This window comes from Rhinoderma darwinii, chromosome 1 (genome assembly GCF_050947455.1).
Source record: "Rhinoderma darwinii isolate aRhiDar2 chromosome 1, aRhiDar2.hap1, whole genome shotgun sequence".
NCBI classification, from domain to species: Eukaryota; Metazoa; Chordata; class Amphibia; order Anura; family Rhinodermatidae; genus Rhinoderma; species Rhinoderma darwinii.
The window spans coordinates 264,473,354-264,488,522 of record NC_134687.1 but is presented as its reverse complement, the minus strand read 5'-3'; the positions used below and the strand labels follow the sequence as shown (position 1 = coordinate 264,488,522).

The 15,169-nt window shown below is 41.9% G+C and overlaps 71 pseudogenes; all 71 read right to left on the bottom strand.

Annotated features, from left to right (window-relative positions):
- Nucleotides 1–5: 5 nt before the first annotated feature.
- LOC142735656 (5S ribosomal RNA) lies at nt 6–124 on the bottom strand (annotated as a pseudogene).
- Nucleotides 125–191: 67 nt separating this feature from the next.
- On the bottom strand, nt 192–310 carry LOC142702982 (5S ribosomal RNA; annotated as a pseudogene).
- A 67-nt stretch (nt 311–377) lies between these two features.
- LOC142685163 (5S ribosomal RNA) lies at nt 378–496 on the bottom strand (annotated as a pseudogene).
- Nucleotides 497–563: 67 nt separating this feature from the next.
- On the bottom strand, nt 564–682 carry LOC142683177 (5S ribosomal RNA; annotated as a pseudogene).
- A 253-nt stretch (nt 683–935) lies between these two features.
- Nucleotides 936–1,054, bottom strand: LOC142679519 (5S ribosomal RNA; annotated as a pseudogene).
- A 67-nt stretch (nt 1,055–1,121) lies between these two features.
- On the bottom strand, nt 1,122–1,240 carry LOC142677820 (5S ribosomal RNA; annotated as a pseudogene).
- A 67-nt stretch (nt 1,241–1,307) lies between these two features.
- On the bottom strand, nt 1,308–1,426 carry LOC142714629 (5S ribosomal RNA; annotated as a pseudogene).
- A 67-nt stretch (nt 1,427–1,493) lies between these two features.
- On the bottom strand, nt 1,494–1,612 carry LOC142714618 (5S ribosomal RNA; annotated as a pseudogene).
- Nucleotides 1,613–1,679: 67 nt separating this feature from the next.
- Nucleotides 1,680–1,798, bottom strand: LOC142683000 (5S ribosomal RNA; annotated as a pseudogene).
- A 67-nt stretch (nt 1,799–1,865) lies between these two features.
- LOC142737145 (5S ribosomal RNA) lies at nt 1,866–1,984 on the bottom strand (annotated as a pseudogene).
- Nucleotides 1,985–2,051: 67 nt separating this feature from the next.
- LOC142738179 (5S ribosomal RNA) lies at nt 2,052–2,170 on the bottom strand (annotated as a pseudogene).
- Nucleotides 2,171–2,421: 251 nt separating this feature from the next.
- LOC142689117 (5S ribosomal RNA) lies at nt 2,422–2,540 on the bottom strand (annotated as a pseudogene).
- A 67-nt stretch (nt 2,541–2,607) lies between these two features.
- Nucleotides 2,608–2,726, bottom strand: LOC142714606 (5S ribosomal RNA; annotated as a pseudogene).
- A 67-nt stretch (nt 2,727–2,793) lies between these two features.
- Nucleotides 2,794–2,912, bottom strand: LOC142689622 (5S ribosomal RNA; annotated as a pseudogene).
- Nucleotides 2,913–3,165: 253 nt separating this feature from the next.
- Nucleotides 3,166–3,284, bottom strand: LOC142667087 (5S ribosomal RNA; annotated as a pseudogene).
- A 67-nt stretch (nt 3,285–3,351) lies between these two features.
- On the bottom strand, nt 3,352–3,470 carry LOC142702107 (5S ribosomal RNA; annotated as a pseudogene).
- Nucleotides 3,471–3,537: 67 nt separating this feature from the next.
- LOC142730743 (5S ribosomal RNA) lies at nt 3,538–3,656 on the bottom strand (annotated as a pseudogene).
- A 67-nt stretch (nt 3,657–3,723) lies between these two features.
- Nucleotides 3,724–3,842, bottom strand: LOC142690842 (5S ribosomal RNA; annotated as a pseudogene).
- A 67-nt stretch (nt 3,843–3,909) lies between these two features.
- LOC142672996 (5S ribosomal RNA) lies at nt 3,910–4,028 on the bottom strand (annotated as a pseudogene).
- A 253-nt stretch (nt 4,029–4,281) lies between these two features.
- On the bottom strand, nt 4,282–4,400 carry LOC142736215 (5S ribosomal RNA; annotated as a pseudogene).
- A 67-nt stretch (nt 4,401–4,467) lies between these two features.
- On the bottom strand, nt 4,468–4,586 carry LOC142677809 (5S ribosomal RNA; annotated as a pseudogene).
- Nucleotides 4,587–4,653: 67 nt separating this feature from the next.
- LOC142714595 (5S ribosomal RNA) lies at nt 4,654–4,772 on the bottom strand (annotated as a pseudogene).
- Nucleotides 4,773–4,839: 67 nt separating this feature from the next.
- Nucleotides 4,840–4,958, bottom strand: LOC142714573 (5S ribosomal RNA; annotated as a pseudogene).
- Nucleotides 4,959–5,024: 66 nt separating this feature from the next.
- On the bottom strand, nt 5,025–5,143 carry LOC142682989 (5S ribosomal RNA; annotated as a pseudogene).
- Nucleotides 5,144–5,210: 67 nt separating this feature from the next.
- Nucleotides 5,211–5,329, bottom strand: LOC142714562 (5S ribosomal RNA; annotated as a pseudogene).
- Nucleotides 5,330–5,396: 67 nt separating this feature from the next.
- Nucleotides 5,397–5,515, bottom strand: LOC142714551 (5S ribosomal RNA; annotated as a pseudogene).
- Nucleotides 5,516–5,766: 251 nt separating this feature from the next.
- LOC142689106 (5S ribosomal RNA) lies at nt 5,767–5,885 on the bottom strand (annotated as a pseudogene).
- Nucleotides 5,886–5,952: 67 nt separating this feature from the next.
- LOC142738168 (5S ribosomal RNA) lies at nt 5,953–6,071 on the bottom strand (annotated as a pseudogene).
- Nucleotides 6,072–6,138: 67 nt separating this feature from the next.
- On the bottom strand, nt 6,139–6,257 carry LOC142738422 (5S ribosomal RNA; annotated as a pseudogene).
- Nucleotides 6,258–6,324: 67 nt separating this feature from the next.
- Nucleotides 6,325–6,443, bottom strand: LOC142729190 (5S ribosomal RNA; annotated as a pseudogene).
- Nucleotides 6,444–6,510: 67 nt separating this feature from the next.
- LOC142670335 (5S ribosomal RNA) lies at nt 6,511–6,629 on the bottom strand (annotated as a pseudogene).
- Nucleotides 6,630–6,882: 253 nt separating this feature from the next.
- LOC142667076 (5S ribosomal RNA) lies at nt 6,883–7,001 on the bottom strand (annotated as a pseudogene).
- Nucleotides 7,002–7,068: 67 nt separating this feature from the next.
- LOC142702095 (5S ribosomal RNA) lies at nt 7,069–7,187 on the bottom strand (annotated as a pseudogene).
- Nucleotides 7,188–7,254: 67 nt separating this feature from the next.
- Nucleotides 7,255–7,373, bottom strand: LOC142730731 (5S ribosomal RNA; annotated as a pseudogene).
- A 67-nt stretch (nt 7,374–7,440) lies between these two features.
- Nucleotides 7,441–7,559, bottom strand: LOC142690820 (5S ribosomal RNA; annotated as a pseudogene).
- A 67-nt stretch (nt 7,560–7,626) lies between these two features.
- LOC142692873 (5S ribosomal RNA) lies at nt 7,627–7,745 on the bottom strand (annotated as a pseudogene).
- Nucleotides 7,746–7,812: 67 nt separating this feature from the next.
- On the bottom strand, nt 7,813–7,931 carry LOC142722126 (5S ribosomal RNA; annotated as a pseudogene).
- Nucleotides 7,932–7,998: 67 nt separating this feature from the next.
- On the bottom strand, nt 7,999–8,117 carry LOC142698157 (5S ribosomal RNA; annotated as a pseudogene).
- Nucleotides 8,118–8,184: 67 nt separating this feature from the next.
- On the bottom strand, nt 8,185–8,303 carry LOC142703434 (5S ribosomal RNA; annotated as a pseudogene).
- A 67-nt stretch (nt 8,304–8,370) lies between these two features.
- On the bottom strand, nt 8,371–8,489 carry LOC142722005 (5S ribosomal RNA; annotated as a pseudogene).
- A 67-nt stretch (nt 8,490–8,556) lies between these two features.
- Nucleotides 8,557–8,675, bottom strand: LOC142737139 (5S ribosomal RNA; annotated as a pseudogene).
- Nucleotides 8,676–8,742: 67 nt separating this feature from the next.
- Nucleotides 8,743–8,861, bottom strand: LOC142730698 (5S ribosomal RNA; annotated as a pseudogene).
- A 67-nt stretch (nt 8,862–8,928) lies between these two features.
- LOC142737149 (5S ribosomal RNA) lies at nt 8,929–9,047 on the bottom strand (annotated as a pseudogene).
- Nucleotides 9,048–9,114: 67 nt separating this feature from the next.
- On the bottom strand, nt 9,115–9,233 carry LOC142689997 (5S ribosomal RNA; annotated as a pseudogene).
- A 67-nt stretch (nt 9,234–9,300) lies between these two features.
- On the bottom strand, nt 9,301–9,419 carry LOC142714540 (5S ribosomal RNA; annotated as a pseudogene).
- A 67-nt stretch (nt 9,420–9,486) lies between these two features.
- On the bottom strand, nt 9,487–9,605 carry LOC142728302 (5S ribosomal RNA; annotated as a pseudogene).
- A 67-nt stretch (nt 9,606–9,672) lies between these two features.
- Nucleotides 9,673–9,791, bottom strand: LOC142674078 (5S ribosomal RNA; annotated as a pseudogene).
- Nucleotides 9,792–9,858: 67 nt separating this feature from the next.
- Nucleotides 9,859–9,977, bottom strand: LOC142666921 (5S ribosomal RNA; annotated as a pseudogene).
- Nucleotides 9,978–10,044: 67 nt separating this feature from the next.
- Nucleotides 10,045–10,163, bottom strand: LOC142733623 (5S ribosomal RNA; annotated as a pseudogene).
- A 67-nt stretch (nt 10,164–10,230) lies between these two features.
- On the bottom strand, nt 10,231–10,349 carry LOC142736397 (5S ribosomal RNA; annotated as a pseudogene).
- Nucleotides 10,350–10,416: 67 nt separating this feature from the next.
- On the bottom strand, nt 10,417–10,535 carry LOC142714529 (5S ribosomal RNA; annotated as a pseudogene).
- A 67-nt stretch (nt 10,536–10,602) lies between these two features.
- Nucleotides 10,603–10,721, bottom strand: LOC142735542 (5S ribosomal RNA; annotated as a pseudogene).
- Nucleotides 10,722–10,788: 67 nt separating this feature from the next.
- LOC142738156 (5S ribosomal RNA) lies at nt 10,789–10,907 on the bottom strand (annotated as a pseudogene).
- Nucleotides 10,908–10,974: 67 nt separating this feature from the next.
- On the bottom strand, nt 10,975–11,093 carry LOC142738144 (5S ribosomal RNA; annotated as a pseudogene).
- A 67-nt stretch (nt 11,094–11,160) lies between these two features.
- On the bottom strand, nt 11,161–11,279 carry LOC142709030 (5S ribosomal RNA; annotated as a pseudogene).
- Nucleotides 11,280–11,346: 67 nt separating this feature from the next.
- On the bottom strand, nt 11,347–11,465 carry LOC142738132 (5S ribosomal RNA; annotated as a pseudogene).
- A 67-nt stretch (nt 11,466–11,532) lies between these two features.
- Nucleotides 11,533–11,651, bottom strand: LOC142737105 (5S ribosomal RNA; annotated as a pseudogene).
- A 253-nt stretch (nt 11,652–11,904) lies between these two features.
- LOC142703412 (5S ribosomal RNA) lies at nt 11,905–12,023 on the bottom strand (annotated as a pseudogene).
- Nucleotides 12,024–12,090: 67 nt separating this feature from the next.
- On the bottom strand, nt 12,091–12,209 carry LOC142720931 (5S ribosomal RNA; annotated as a pseudogene).
- A 253-nt stretch (nt 12,210–12,462) lies between these two features.
- LOC142703467 (5S ribosomal RNA) lies at nt 12,463–12,581 on the bottom strand (annotated as a pseudogene).
- Nucleotides 12,582–12,648: 67 nt separating this feature from the next.
- LOC142737671 (5S ribosomal RNA) lies at nt 12,649–12,767 on the bottom strand (annotated as a pseudogene).
- A 67-nt stretch (nt 12,768–12,834) lies between these two features.
- On the bottom strand, nt 12,835–12,953 carry LOC142737144 (5S ribosomal RNA; annotated as a pseudogene).
- Nucleotides 12,954–13,020: 67 nt separating this feature from the next.
- Nucleotides 13,021–13,139, bottom strand: LOC142714518 (5S ribosomal RNA; annotated as a pseudogene).
- A 67-nt stretch (nt 13,140–13,206) lies between these two features.
- Nucleotides 13,207–13,325, bottom strand: LOC142674178 (5S ribosomal RNA; annotated as a pseudogene).
- Nucleotides 13,326–13,392: 67 nt separating this feature from the next.
- On the bottom strand, nt 13,393–13,511 carry LOC142714507 (5S ribosomal RNA; annotated as a pseudogene).
- A 67-nt stretch (nt 13,512–13,578) lies between these two features.
- LOC142717142 (5S ribosomal RNA) lies at nt 13,579–13,697 on the bottom strand (annotated as a pseudogene).
- Nucleotides 13,698–13,764: 67 nt separating this feature from the next.
- On the bottom strand, nt 13,765–13,883 carry LOC142715604 (5S ribosomal RNA; annotated as a pseudogene).
- Nucleotides 13,884–13,950: 67 nt separating this feature from the next.
- On the bottom strand, nt 13,951–14,069 carry LOC142731923 (5S ribosomal RNA; annotated as a pseudogene).
- A 67-nt stretch (nt 14,070–14,136) lies between these two features.
- On the bottom strand, nt 14,137–14,255 carry LOC142674167 (5S ribosomal RNA; annotated as a pseudogene).
- A 253-nt stretch (nt 14,256–14,508) lies between these two features.
- On the bottom strand, nt 14,509–14,627 carry LOC142729830 (5S ribosomal RNA; annotated as a pseudogene).
- A 67-nt stretch (nt 14,628–14,694) lies between these two features.
- LOC142736396 (5S ribosomal RNA) lies at nt 14,695–14,813 on the bottom strand (annotated as a pseudogene).
- Between the last annotated feature and the right edge of the window lie 356 nt (nt 14,814–15,169).

Genomic DNA, 15,169 nt, shown 5'->3' with positions numbered 1-15,169 from the left:
TAAAAAGTCAACCGCACCACGGATTCCCAGACAGTCACCCACACTGGTACTAGCGAGGCCTTAAGCTGTGTAACTTCTGCGATCTGACGAGAGCAGGCACATTCAGCTTAGAATGGCCATTGACATTAAATGCTTTAATCCATAGTCCTTTTTAATCGATTGTGAAACAAAATCTAAACGACATAATAAAAAGTCAACCGCACCACGGATTCCCAGACAGTCTCCCACACTGGTACTAGCGAGGCCTTAAGCTGTGTAACTTCTGAGATCTGACGAGAGCAGGGACATTCAGTTTAGAATAGCCATTGACATTAAATGCTTTAATCCATAGTCCTTTTTAATCGATTGTGAAACAAAATCTAAACGACATAATAAAAATTCAACCGCACCACGGATTCCCAGCCAGTCTCCCACACTGGTACTAGCGAGGCCTTAAGCTGTGTAATTCCTGCGATCTGACGAGAGCAGGCACATTCAGCTTAGAATGGCCATTGACATTAAATGCTTTAATCCATAGTCCTTTTTAATCGATTGTGAAACAAAATCTAAACGACATAATAAAAAGTCAACCTCACCACGGATTCCCAGACAGTCTCCCACACTGGTACTAGCGAGGCCTTAAGCTGTGTAACTTCTGCGATCTGACGAGAGCAGGGACATTCAGCTTAGAATAGCCATTGACATTAAATGCTTTAATCCATAGTCCTTTTTAATCGATTGTGAAACAAAATCTAAACGACATAATAAAAATTCAACCGCACCACGGATACCCAGACAGTCTCCCACACTGGTACTAGCGAGGCCTTAAGCTGTGTAACTTCTGCGTTCTGACGAGAGAAGGCACATTCAGCTTAGAATGGCCATTGACGTTAAATGCTTTAATCCATAGTCCTATTTAATCTATTGTGAAACAAAATCTAAACGACATAATAAAAAGTCAACCTCACCACGGATTCCCAGACAGTCTCCCACACTGGTACTAGCGAGGCCTTAAGCTGTGTAACTTCTGCGTTCTGACAAGAGCAGGCACATTCAGCTTAGAATGGCCATTGACGTTAAATGCCTTAATCCATAGTCCTATTTAATCTATTGTGAAACAAAATCTAAACGACATAATAAAAAGTCAACCGCACCACGGATTCCCAGACAGTCTCCCACACTGGTACTAGCGAGGCCTTAAGTTGTGTAACTTCTACGATCTGACGAGAGCAGGCACATTCAGCTTAGAATGGCCATTGACATTAAATGCTTTAATCCATAGTCCTATTTAATCTATTGTGAAACAAAATCTAAACGACATAATAAAAAGTCAACCGCACCACGGATTCCCAGACAGTCTCCCACACTGGTACTAGCGAGGCCTTAAGCTGTGTAACTTCTGCGATCTGACGAGAGCAGGCACATTCAGCTTAGAATGGCCATTGACATTAAATACTTTAATCCATAGTCCTTTTTAATCGATTGTGAAACAAAATCTAAACGACATAATAAAAAGTCAACCGCACCACGGATTCCCAGACAGTCTCCCACACTGGTACTAGCGAGGCCTTAAGCTGTGTAACTTCTGCGATCTGACGAGAGCAGGCACATTCAGCTTAGAATGGCCATTGACATTAAATGCTTTAATCCATAGTCCTTTTTAATCGATTGTGAAACAAAATCTAAACGACATAATAAAAAGTCAACCGCACCACGGATTCCCAGACAGTCTCCCACACTGGTACTAGCGATGCCTTAAGCTGTGTAACTTCTGTGTTCTGACGAGAGCAGGCACATTCAGCTTAGAATGGCCATTGACGTTAAATGCTTTAATCCATAGTCCTATTTAATCTATTGTGAAACAAAATCTAAACGACATAATAAAAAGTCAAGCGCACCACGGATTCCCAGACAGTCTCCCACACTGGTACTAGCGAGGCCTTAAGCTGTGTAACTTCTGCGATCTGACGAGAGCAGGCACATTCAGCTTAGAATGGCCATTGACATTAAATGCTTTAATCCATAGTCCTTTTTAATCGATTGTGAAACAAAATCTAAACGACATAATAAAAAGTCAACCGCACCACGGATTCCCAGACAGTCTCCCACACTGGTACTAGCGAGGCCTTAAGCTGTGTAACTTCTGCGATCTGACGAGAGCAGGCACATTCAGCTTAGAATGGCCATTGACATTAAATGCTTTAATCCATAGTCCTTTTTAATCGATTGTGAAACAAAATCTAAACGACATAATAAAGTCAACCGCACCACGGATTCCCAGACAGTCTCCCACATTGGTACTAGCGAGGTGTTAAGCTGTGTAAGTTCTGCGATCTAACAAGAGCAGGCACATTCAGCTTAGAATAGCCATTGACATTAAATGCTTTAATCCATAGTCCTTTTTAATCGATTGTGAAACAAAATCTAAACGACATAATAAAAATTCAACCGCACCACGGATTCCCAGACAGTCTCCCACACTGGTACTAGCGAGGCCTCAAGCTGTGTATCTTCTGCGATCTGACGAGAGCAGGCACATTCAGCTTAGAATGGCCATTGACATTAAAAGCCTTAATCCATAGTCCTATTTAATCTATTGTGAAACAAAATCTAAACAACATAATAAAAAGTCAACCGCACCACGGATTCCCAGACAGTCTCCCACACTGGTACTAGCGAGGCCTTAAGCTGTGTAACTTCTGCGATCTGACGAGAGCAGGCACATTCAGCTTAGAATGGCCATTGACATTATATGCTTTAATCCATAGTCCTTTTTAATCGATTGTGAAACAAAATCTAAACGACATAACAAAAAGTCAACCACACCACGGATTCCCAGACAGTCTCCCACACTGGTACTAGCGAGGCCTTAAGCTGTGTAACTCCTGCGATCTGACGAGAGCAGGCACATTCAGCTTAGAATGGCCATTGCCATTAAATGCTTTAATCCATAGTCCTTTTTAATCGATTGTGAAACAAAATCTAAACGACATAATAAAAAGTCAACCGCACCACGGATTCCCAGACAGTCTCCCACACTGGTACTAGCGAGGCGTTAAGCCGTGTTACTTCTGCGATCTAACGAGAGCAGGCACATTCAGCTTAGAATGGGCATTGACATTAAATGCTTTAATCCATAGTCCTTTTTAATCGATTGTGAAACAAAATCTAAACAACATAATAAAAAGTCAACCGCACCACGGATTCCCAGACAGTCTCCCACACTGGTACTAGCGAGGTCTTAAGCTGTGTAACTTCTGCAATCTGACGAGAGCAGGCACATTCAGCTTAGAATGGCCATTGACATTAAAAGCCTTAATCCATAGTCCTATTTAATCTATTGTGAAACAAAATCTAAACAACATAATAAAAAGTCAACCGCACCACGGATTCCCAGAGTGTCTCCCACACTGGTACTAGCGAGGCCTTAAGCTGTGTAACTTCTGCGATTTGACGAGAGCAGGGACATTCAGCTTAGAATGGCCATTGACATTAAATGCTTTAATCCATAGTCCTTTTTAATCGATTGTGAAACAAAATCTAAACGACATAATAAAAAGTCAACCGCACCACGGATTCCCAGACAGTCTCCCACACTGGTACTAGCGAGGCCTTAAGCTGTGTAACTTCTGCGTTCTGACGAGAGCAGGCACATTCAGCTTGGAATGGCCATTGACGTTAGATGCTTTAATCCATAGTCCTTTTTAATCGATTGTGAAACAAAATCTAAACGACATAATAAAAAGTCAACCGCACCACGGATTCCCAGACAGTCTCCCACACTGGTACTAGCGAGGTTTTAAGCTGTGTAACTTCTGCGATCTGACGAGAGCAGGGACATTCAGCTTAGAATGGCCATTGACATTAAATGCTTTAATCCATAGTCCTTTTTAATCGATTGTGAAACAAAATCTAAACGACATAATAAAAATTCAACCGCACCACGGATTCCCAGACAGTCTCCCACACTGGTACTAGCGAGGCCTTAAGCTGTGTAACTTCTGCGATCTGACGAGAGCAGGGACATTCAGCTTAGAATAGCCATTGACATTAAATGCTTTAATCCATAGTCCTTTTTAATCGATTGTGAAACAAAATCTAAACGACATAATAAAAATTCAACCGCACCACGGATACCCAGACAGTCTCCCACACTGGTACTAGCGAGGCCTTAAGCTGTGTAACTTCTGCGTTCTGACGAGAGAAGGCACATTCAGCTTAGAATGGCCATTGACGTTAAATGCTTTAATCCATAGTCCTATTTAATCTATTGTGAAACAAAATCTAAACGACATAATAAAAAGTCAACCTCACCACGGATTCCCAGACAGTCTCCCACACTGGTACTAGCGAGGCCTTAAGCTGTGTAACTTCTGCGTTCTGACGAGAGCAGGCACATTCAGCTTAGAATGGCCATTGACGTTAAATGCCTTAATCCATAGTCCTATTTAATCTATTGTGAAACAAAATCTAAACGACATAATAAAAAGTCAACCGCACCACGGATTCCCAGACAGTCTCCCACACTGGTACTAGCGAGGCCTTAAGTTGTGTAACTTCTACGATCTGACGAGAGCAGGCACATTCAGCTTAGAATGGCCATTGACATTAAATGCTTTAATCCATAGTCCTATTTAATCTATTGTGAAACAAAATCTAAACGACATAATAAAAAGTCAACCGCACCACGGATTCCCAGACAGTCTCCCACACTGGTACTAGCGAGGCCTTAAGCTGTGTAACTTCTGCGATCTGACGAGAGCAGGCACATTCAGCTTAGAATGGCCATTGACATTAAATACTTTAATCCATAGTCCTTTTTAATCGATTGTGAAACAAAATCTAAACGACATAATAAAAAGTCAACCGCACCACGGATTCCCAGACAGTCTCCCACACTGGTACTAGCGAGGCCTTAAGCTGTGTAACTTCTGCGATCTGACGAGAGCAGGCACATTCAGCTTAGAATGGCCATTGACATTAAATGCTTTAATCCATAGTCCTTTTTAATCGATTGTGAAAAAAATCTAAACGACATAATAAAAAGTCAACCGCACCACGGATTCCCAGACAGTCTCCCACACTGGTACTAGCGATGCCTTAAGCTGTGTAACTTCTGTGTTCTGACGAGAGCAGGCACATTCAGCTTAGAATGGCCATTGACGTTAAATGCTTTAATCCATAGTCCTATTTAATCTATTGTGAAACAAAATCTAAACGACATAATAAAAAGTCAACCGCACCACGGATTCCCAGACAGTCTCCCACACTGGTACTAGCGAGGCCTTAAGCTGTGTAACTTCTGCGATCTGACGAGAGCAGGCACATTCAGCTTAGAATGGCCATTGACATTAAATGCTTTAATCCATAGTCCTTTTTAATCGATTGTGAAACAAAATCTAAACGACATAATAAAAAGTCAACCGCACCACGGATTCCCAGACAGTCTCCCACACTGGTACTAGCGAGGCCTTAAGCTGTGTAACTTCTGCGATCTGACGAGAGCAGGCACATTCAGCTTAGAATGGCCATTGACATTAAATGCTTTAATCCATAGTCCTTTTTAATCGATTGTGAAACAAAATCTAAACGACATAATAAAGTCAACCGCACCACGGATTCCCAGACAGTCTCCCACATTGGTACTAGCGAGGTGTTAAGCTGTGTAAGTTCTGCGATCTAACAAGAGCAGGCACATTCAGCTTAGAATAGCCATTGACATTAAATGCTTTAATCCATAGTCCTTTTTAATCGATTGTGAAACAAAATCTAAACGACATAATAAAAATTCAACCGCACCACGGATTCCCAGACAGTCTCCCACACTGGTACTAGCGAGGCCTCAAGCTGTGTATCTTCTGCGATCTGACGAGAGCAGGCACATTCAGCTTAGAATGGCCATTGACATAAAAAGCCTTAATCCATAGTCCTATTTAATCTATTGTGAAACAAAATCTAAACAACATAATAAAAAGTCAACCGCACCACGGATTCCCAGACAGTCTCCCACACTGGTACTAGCGAGGCCTTAAGCTGTGTAACTTCTGCGATCTGACGAGAGCAGGCACATTCAGCTTAGAATGGCCATTGACATTATATGCTTTAATCCATAGTCCTTTTTAATCGATTGTGAAACAAAATCTAAACGACATAACAAAAAGTCAACCACACCACGGATTCCCAGACAGTCTCCCACACTGGTACTAGCGAGGCCTTAAGCTGTGTAACTTCTGCGATCTGACGAGAGCAGGCACATTCAGCTTAGAATGGCCATTGCCATTAAATGCTTTAATCCATAGTCCTTTTTAATCGATTGTGAAACAAAATCTAAACGACATAATAAAAAGTCAACTGCACCACGGATTCCCAGACAGTCTCCCACACTGGTACTAGCGAGGCCTTAAGCTGTGTAACTTCTGCGATCTGACGAGAGCAGGGACATTCAGCTTAGAATGGCCATTGACATTAAATGCTTTAATCCATAGTCCTTTTTAATCGATTGTGAAACAAAATCTAAACGACATAATAAAAATTCAACCGCACCACGGATTCCCAGACAATCTCCCACACTGGTACTATCGAGGCCTTAAGCTGTGTAACTTCTGCGATCTGACGAGAGCAGGCACATTCAGCTTAGAATGGCCATTGACATTAAATGCTTTAATCCATAGTCCTATTTAATCTATTGTGAAACAAAATCTAAACGACATAATAAAAAGTCAACCGCACCACGGATTCCCAGACAGTCTCCCACACTGGTACTAGCGAGGCGTTAAGCCGTGTTACTTCTGCGATCTAACGAGAGCAGGCACATTCAGCTTAGAATGGGCATTGACATTAAATGCTTTAATCCATAGTCCTTTTTAATCGATTGTGAAACAAAATCTAAACAACATAATAAAAAGTCAACCGCACCACGGATTCCCAGACAGTCTCCCACACTGGTACTAGCGAGGTCTTAAGCTGTGTAACTTCTGCAATCTGACGAGAGCAGGCACATTCAGCTTAGAATGGCCATTGACATTAAAAGCCTTAATCCATAGTCCTATTTAATCTATTGTGAAACAAAATCTAAACAACATAATAAAAAGTCAACCGCACCACGGATTCCCAGAGTGTCTCCCACACTGGTACTAGCGAGGCCTTAAGCTGTGTAACTTCTGCGATTTGACGAGAGCAGGGACATTCAGCTTAGAATGGCCATTGACATTAAATGCTTTAATCCATAGTCCTTTTTAATCGATTGTGAAACAAAATCTAAACGACATAATAAAAAGTCAACCGCACCACGGATTCCCAGACAGTCTCCCACACTGGTACTAGCGAGGCCTTAAGCTGTGTAACTTCTGCGTTCTGACGAGAGCAGGCACATTCAGCTTGGAATGGCCATTGACGTTAGATGCTTTAATCCATAGTCCTTTTTAATCGATTGTGAAACAAAATCTAACCGACATAATAAAAAGTCAACCGCACCACGGATTCCCAGACAGTCTCCCACACTGGTACTAGCGAGGTTTTAAGCTGTGTAACTTCTGCGATCTGACGAGAGCAGGGACATTCAGCTTAGAATGGCCATTGACATTAAATGCTTTAATCCATAGTCCTTTTTAATCGATTGTGAAACAAAATCTAAACGACATAATAAAAATTCAACCGCACCACGGATTCCCAGACAGTCTCCCACACTGGTACTAGCGAGGCCTTAAGCTGTGTAACTTCTGTGATCTGACGAGAGCAGGGACATTCAGCTTAGAATGGCCATTGACATTAAATGCTTTAATCCATAGTCCTTTTTAATCGATTGTGAAACAAAATCTAAACGACATAATAAAAAATCAACCGCACCACGGATTCCCAGACAGTCTCCCACACTGGTACTAGCGAGGCCTTAAGCTGTGTAACTTCTGCGTTCTGACGAGAGCAGGCACATTCAGCTTAGAATGGCCATTGACGTTAAATCCTTTAATCCATAGTCCTATTTAATCTATTGTGAAACAAAATCTTAACGACATAATAAAAAGTCAAGCGCACCACGGATTCCCAGACAGTCTCCCACACTGGTACTAGCGAAGCCTTAAGCTGTGTAACTTCTGCGATCTGACGAGAGCAGGCACTTTCAGCTTAGAAAGACCATTGACATTAAAAGCCTTAATCCATAGTCCTATTTAATCTATTGTGAAACAAAATCTAAACAACATAATAAAAAGTCAACCGCACCACGGATTCCCAGACAGTCTCCCACACTGGTACTAGCGAGGCCTTAAGCTGTGTAACTTCTGTGATCTGACGAGAGCAGGGACATTCAGCTTAGAATGGGCATTGACATTAAATGCTTTAATCCATAGTCCTTTTTAATCGATTGTGAAACAAAATCTAAACGACATAATAAAAAATCAACCGCACCACGGATTCCCAGACAGTCTCCCACACTGGTACTAGCGAGGCCTTAAGCTGTGTAACTTCTGCGTTCTGACGAGAGCAGGCACATTCAGCTTAGAATGGCCATTGACGTTAAATCCTTTAATCCATAGTCCTATTTAATCTATTGTGAAACAAAATCTAAACGACATAATAAAAAGTCAAGCGCACCACGGATTCCCAGACAGTCTCCCACACTGGTACTAGCGAGGCCTTAAGCTGTGTAACTTCTGCGATCTGACGAGAGCAGGCACATTCAGCTTAGAATGGCCATTGACATTAAATGCTTTAATCCATAGTCCTATTTAATCTATTGTGAAACAAAATCTAAACGACATAATAAAAAGTCAACCGCACCACGGATTCCCAGACAGTCTCCCACACTGGTACTAGCGAGGCCTTAAGCTGTGTAACTTCTGCGATCTGACGAGAGCAGGCACATTCAGCTTAGAATAGCCATTGACATTAAATGCTTTAATCCATAGTCCTTTTTAATCGATTGTGAAACAAAATCTAAACGACATAATAAAAAGTCAACCGCACCACGGATTCCCAGACAGTCTCCCACACTGGTACTAGCGAGGCCTTAAGCTGTGTAATTTCTGCGATCTGACGAGAGCAGGCACATTCAGCTTAGAATGGCCATTGACATTAAATGCTTTAATCCATAGTCCTTTTTAATCGATTGTGAAACAAAATCTAAACGACATAATAAAAAGTCTACCGCACCACGGATTCGCAGACAGTCTCCCACACTGGTACTAGCGAGGCCTTAAGCTGTGTAACTTCTGCGATCTGATGAGAGCAGGCACATTCCGCTTAGAATGGCCATTGACATAAAATGCTTTAATCCATAGTTCTTTTTAATCGATTGTGAAACAAAATCTAAACGACATAATAAAAAGTCAACCGCACCACGGATTCCCAGACAGTCTCCCACACTGGTACTAGCGAGGCCTTAAGCTGTGTAACTTCTGCGATCTGACGAGAGCAGGCACATTCAGCTTAGAATGGCCATTGACATTAAATGCTTTAATCCATAGTCGTTTTTAATCGATTGTGAAACAAAATCTAAATGACATAATAAAAAGTCAACCGCACCACGGATTCCCAGACAGTCTCCCACACTGGTACTAGCGAGGCCTTAAGCTGTGTAACTTCTGCGATCTGACGAGAGCAGGGACATTCAGCTTAGAATGGCCATTGACATTAAATGCTTTAATCCATAGTCCTTTTTAATCGATTGTGAAACAAAATCTAAACGACATAATAAAAAGTCAACCGCACCACGGATTCCCAGACAGTCTCCCACACTGGTACTAGCGAGGACTTAAGCTGTGTAACTTCTGCGATCTGACGAGAGCAGGCACATTCAGCTTAGAATGGCCATTGATGTTAAATGCTTTAATCCATAGTCCTATTTAATCTATTGTGAAACAAAATCTAAACGACATAATAAAAAGTCAACCGCACCACGGATTCCCAGACAGTCTCCCACACTGGTACTAGCGGGGCCTTAAGCCGTGTAACTTCTGCGATCTGACGAGGGCAGGCACATTCAGCTTAGAATGGCCATTGACATTAAATGCTTTAATCCATAGTCCTTTTTAATCGATTGTGAAACAAAATCTAAACGACATAATAAAAAGTCAACTGCACCACGGATTCCCAGACAGTCTCCCACACTGGTACTAGCGAGGCCTTAAGCTGTGTAACTTCTGCGTTCTGACGAGAGCAGGCACATTCAGCTTAGAATGGCCATTGACGTTAAATGCCTTAATCCATAGTCCTATTTAATCTATTGTGAAACAAAATCTAAACGACATAATAAAAAGTCAACCGCACCACGGATTCCCAGACAGTCTCCCACACTGGTACTAGCGAGGCCTTAAGCTGTGTAACTTCTACGATCTGACGAGAGCAGGCACATTCAGCTTAGAATGGCCATTGACATTAAATGCTTTAATCCATAGTCCTATTTAATCTATTGTGAAACAAAATCTAAACGACATAATAAAAAGTCAACCGCACCACGGATTCCCAGACAGTCTCCCACACTGGTACTAGCGAGGCCTTAAGCTGTGTAACTTCTGCGATCTGACGAGAGCAGGCACATTCAGCTTAGAATGGCCATTGACATTAAACGCTTTAATCCATAGTCCTTTTTAATCGATTGTGAAACAAAATCTAAACGACATAATAAAAAGTCAACCGCACCACGGATTCCCAGACAGACTCCCACACTGGTACTAGCGAGGCCTTAAGCTGTGTAACTTCTGCGATCTGACGAGAGCAGGCACATTCAGCTTAGAATGGCCATTGACATTAAATGCTTTAATCCATAGTCCTTTTTAATCGATTGTGAAACAAAATCTAAACGACATAATAAAAAGTCAACCGCACCACGGATTCCCAGACAGTCTCCCACACTGGTACTAGCGAGGCCTTAAGCTGTGTAACTTCTGCGATCTGACGAGAGCAGGCACATTCAGCTTAGAATGGCCATTGACATTAAATGCTTTAATCCACAGTCCTTTTTAATCGATTGTGAAAAAAAATCTAAACGACATAATAAAAAGTCAACCGCACCACGGATTCCCAGACAGTCTCCCACACTGGTACTAGCGAGGCCTTAAGCTGTGTAACTTCTGCGATCTGACGAGAGCAGGCACATTCAGCTTAGAATGGCCATTGACATTAAATGCTTTAATCCATAGTCCTTTTTAATCGATTGTGAAACAAAATCTAAACGACATAATAAAAATTCAACCGCACCACGGATTCCCAGACAGTCTCCCACACTGGTACTAGCGATGCCTTAAGCTGTGTAACTTCTGTGTTCTGACGAGAGCAGGCACATTCAGCTTAGAATGGCCATTGACGTTAAATGCTTTAATCCATAGTCCTATTTAATCTATTGTGAAACAAAATCTAAACGACTTAATAAAAAGTCAACCGCACCACGGATTCCCAGACAGTCTCCCACACTGGTACTAGCGAGGCCTTAAGCTGTGTAACTTCTGCGATCTGACGAGAGCAGGCACATTCAGCTTAGAATGGCCATTGACATTAAATGCTTTAATCCATAGTCCTTTTTAATCGATTGTGAAACAAAATCTAAACGACATAATAAAAAGTCAACCGCACCACGGATTCCCAGACAGTCTCCCACACTGGTACTAGCGAGGCCTTAAGCTGTGTAACTTCTGCGATCTGACGAGAGCAGGCACATTCAGCTTAGAATGGCCTTTGACGTTAAATCCTTTAATCCATAGTCCTATTTAATCTATTGTGAAACAAAATCTTAACGACATAATAAAAAGTCAAGCGCACCACGGATTCCCAGACAGTCTCCCACACTGGTACTAGCGAGGCCTTAAGCTGTGTAACTTCTGCGATCTGACGAGAGAAGGCACTTTCAGCTTAGAAAGACCATTGACACTAAAAGCCTTAATCCATAGTCCTATTTAATCTATTGTGAAACAAAATCTAAACAACATAATAAAAAGTCAACCGCACCACGGATTCCCAGACAGTCTCCCACACTGGTACTAGCGAGGCCTTAAGCTGTGTAACTTCTGTGATCTGACGAGAGCAGGGACATTCAGCTTAGAATGGGCATTGACATTAAGTGCTTTAATCCATAGTCCTTTTTAATCGATTGTGAAACAAAATCTAAACGACATAATAAAAAATCAACCGCACCACGGATTCCCAGACAGTCTCCCACACTGGTACTAGCGAGGCCTTAAGCTGTGTAACTTCTGCGTTCTGACGAGAGCAGGCACATTCAGCTTAGAATGGCCATTGACGTTAAATCCTTTAATCCATAGTCCTATTTAATCTATTGTGAAACAAAATCTTAACGACATAATAAAAAGTCAAGCGCACCACGGATTCCAGGACAGTCTCCCACACTGGTACTAGCGAGGCCTTAAGCTGTGTAACTTCTGCGATCTGACGAGAGCAGGCACTTTCAGCTTAGAAAGACCATTGACATTAAAAGCCTTAATCCATAGTCCTATTTAATCTATTGTGAAACAAAAGCTAAACAACATAATAAAAAGTCAACCGCACCACGGATTCCCAGACAGTCTCCCACACTGGTACTAGCGAGGCCTTAAGCTGTGTAACTTCTGTGATCTGACGAGAGCAGGGACATTCAGCTTAGAATGGGCATTGACATTAAATGCTTTAATCCATAGTCCTTTTTAATCGATTGTGAAACAAAATCTAAACGACATAATAAAAAATCAACCGCACCACGGATTCCCAGACAGTCTCCCACACTGGTACTACTGAGGCCTTAAGCTGTGTAACTTCTGCGTTCTGACGAGAGCAGGCACATTCAGCTTAGAATGGCCATTGACGTTAAATCCTTTAATCCATAGTCCTATTTAATCTATTGTGAAACAAAATCTAAACGACATAATAAAAAGTCAAGCGCACCACGGATTCCCAGACAGTCTCCCACACTGGTACTAGCGAGGCCTTAAGCTGTGTAACTTCTGCGATCTGACGAGAGCAGGCACATTCAGCTTAGAATGGCCATTGACATTAAATGCTTTAATCCATAGTCCTATTTAATCTATTGTGAAACAAAATCTAAACGACATAATAAAAAGTCAACCGCACCACGGATTCCCAGACAGTCTCCCACACTGGTACTAGCGAGGCCTTAAGCTGTGTAACTTCTGCGATCTGACGAGAGCAGGCACATTCAGCTTAGAATGGCCATTGACATTAAATGCTTTAATCCATAGTCCTATTTAATCTATTGTGAAACAAAATCTAAACGACATTATAAAAAGTCAACCGCAGCACGGATTCCCAGACAGTCTCCCACACTGGTACTAGCGAGGCCTTAAGCTGTGTAACTTCTGCGATCTGACGAGAGCAGGCACATTCAGCTTAGAATGGCCATTGACATTAAATGCTTCAATCCATAGTCCTTTTTAATCGATTGTGAAACAAAATCTAAACGACATAATAAAAAGTCAACCGCACCACGGATTCCCAGACAGTCTCCCACACTGGTACTAGCGAGGCCTTAAGCTGTGTAACTTCTGCGATCTGACGAGAGCAGGCACATTCAGCTTAGAATGGCCATTGACATTAAATGCTTTAATCCATAGTCGTTTTTAATCGATTGTGAAACAAAATCTAAATGACATAATAAAAAGTCAACCGCACCACGGATTCCCAGACAGTCTCCCACACGGGTACTAGCGAGGCCTTAAGCTGTGTAACTTCTGCGATCTGACGAGAGCAGGCACATTCAGCTTAGAATGGCAATTGACATTAAATGCTTTAATCCATAGTCCTTTTTAATCGATTGTGAAACAAAATCTAAACGACATAATAAAAAGTCAACCGCACCACGGATTCCCAGACAGTCTCCCACACTGGTACTAGCGAGGCCTTAAGCTGTGTAACTTCTGCGATCTAACGAGAGCAGGCACATTCAGCTTAGAATGGCAATTGACATTAAATGCTTTAATCCATAGTCGTTTTAAATCGATTGTGAAACAAAATCTAAACGACATAATAAAAAGTCAACCGCACCACGGATTCCCAGACAGTCTCCCACACTGGTACTAGCAAGGCCTTAAGCTGTGTAACTTCTGCGATCTGACGAGAGCAGGCACATTCAGCTTAGAATGGCCATTGACATTAAATGCTTTAATCCATAGTCCTTTTTAATCGATTGTGAAACAAAATCTAAACGACATAATAAAAAGTCAACCGCACCACGGATTCCCAGACAGTCTCCCACACTGGTACTAGCGAGGCCTTAAGCTGTGTAACTTCTGCGATCTGACGAGAGCAGGGACATTTAGCTTAGAATAGCCATTGACATTAAATGCTTTAATCCATAGTCCTTTTTAATCGATTGTGAAACAAAATCTAAACGACATAATAAAAATTCAACCGCACCACGGATACCCAGACAGTCTCCCACACTGGTACTAGCGAGGCCTTAAGCTGTGTAACTTCTGCATTCTGACGAGAGAAGGCACATTCAGCTTAGAATGGCCATTGACGTTAAATGCTTTAATCCATAGTCCTATTTAATCTATTGTGAAACAAAATCTAAACGACATAATAAAAAGTCAACCGCACCACGGATTCCCAGACAGTCTCCCACACTGGTACTAGCGAGGCCTTAAGCTGTGTAACTTCTGCGTTCTGACGAGAGCAGGCACATTCAGCTTAGAATGGCCATTGACGTTAAATGCCTTAATCCATAGTCCTATTTAATCTATTGTGAAACAAAATCTAAACGACATAATAAAAAGTCAACCGCACCACGGATTCCCAGACAGTCTCCCACACTGGTACTAGCGAGGCCTTAAGCTGTGTAACTTCTACGATCTGACGAGAGCAGGCACATTCAGCTTAGAATGGCCATTGACATTAAATGCTTTAATCCATAGTCCTATTTAATCTATTGTGAAACAAAATCTAAACGACATAATAAAAAGTCAACCGCACCACGGATTCCCAGACAGTCTCCCACACTGGTACTAGCGAGGCCTTAAAGGAACAGTGTCATGGCAAATAATTTTTTTTATATGTTAAAGATGTTAGTGCTTTAATAAAAACGTTTTTATTCATTTGTGTGTTTGTGTTTTACTTTTTCTTCTTTTTACACTTTTTCTTCCCTATGGGGGCTGCCATTTTTTGTTCCATTTCTGTGTGTGTCGATTAACGACACACACAGACATGGAGTACGGCAGCCACAGTCCCATAGGGACTGTGAACGGCTCCC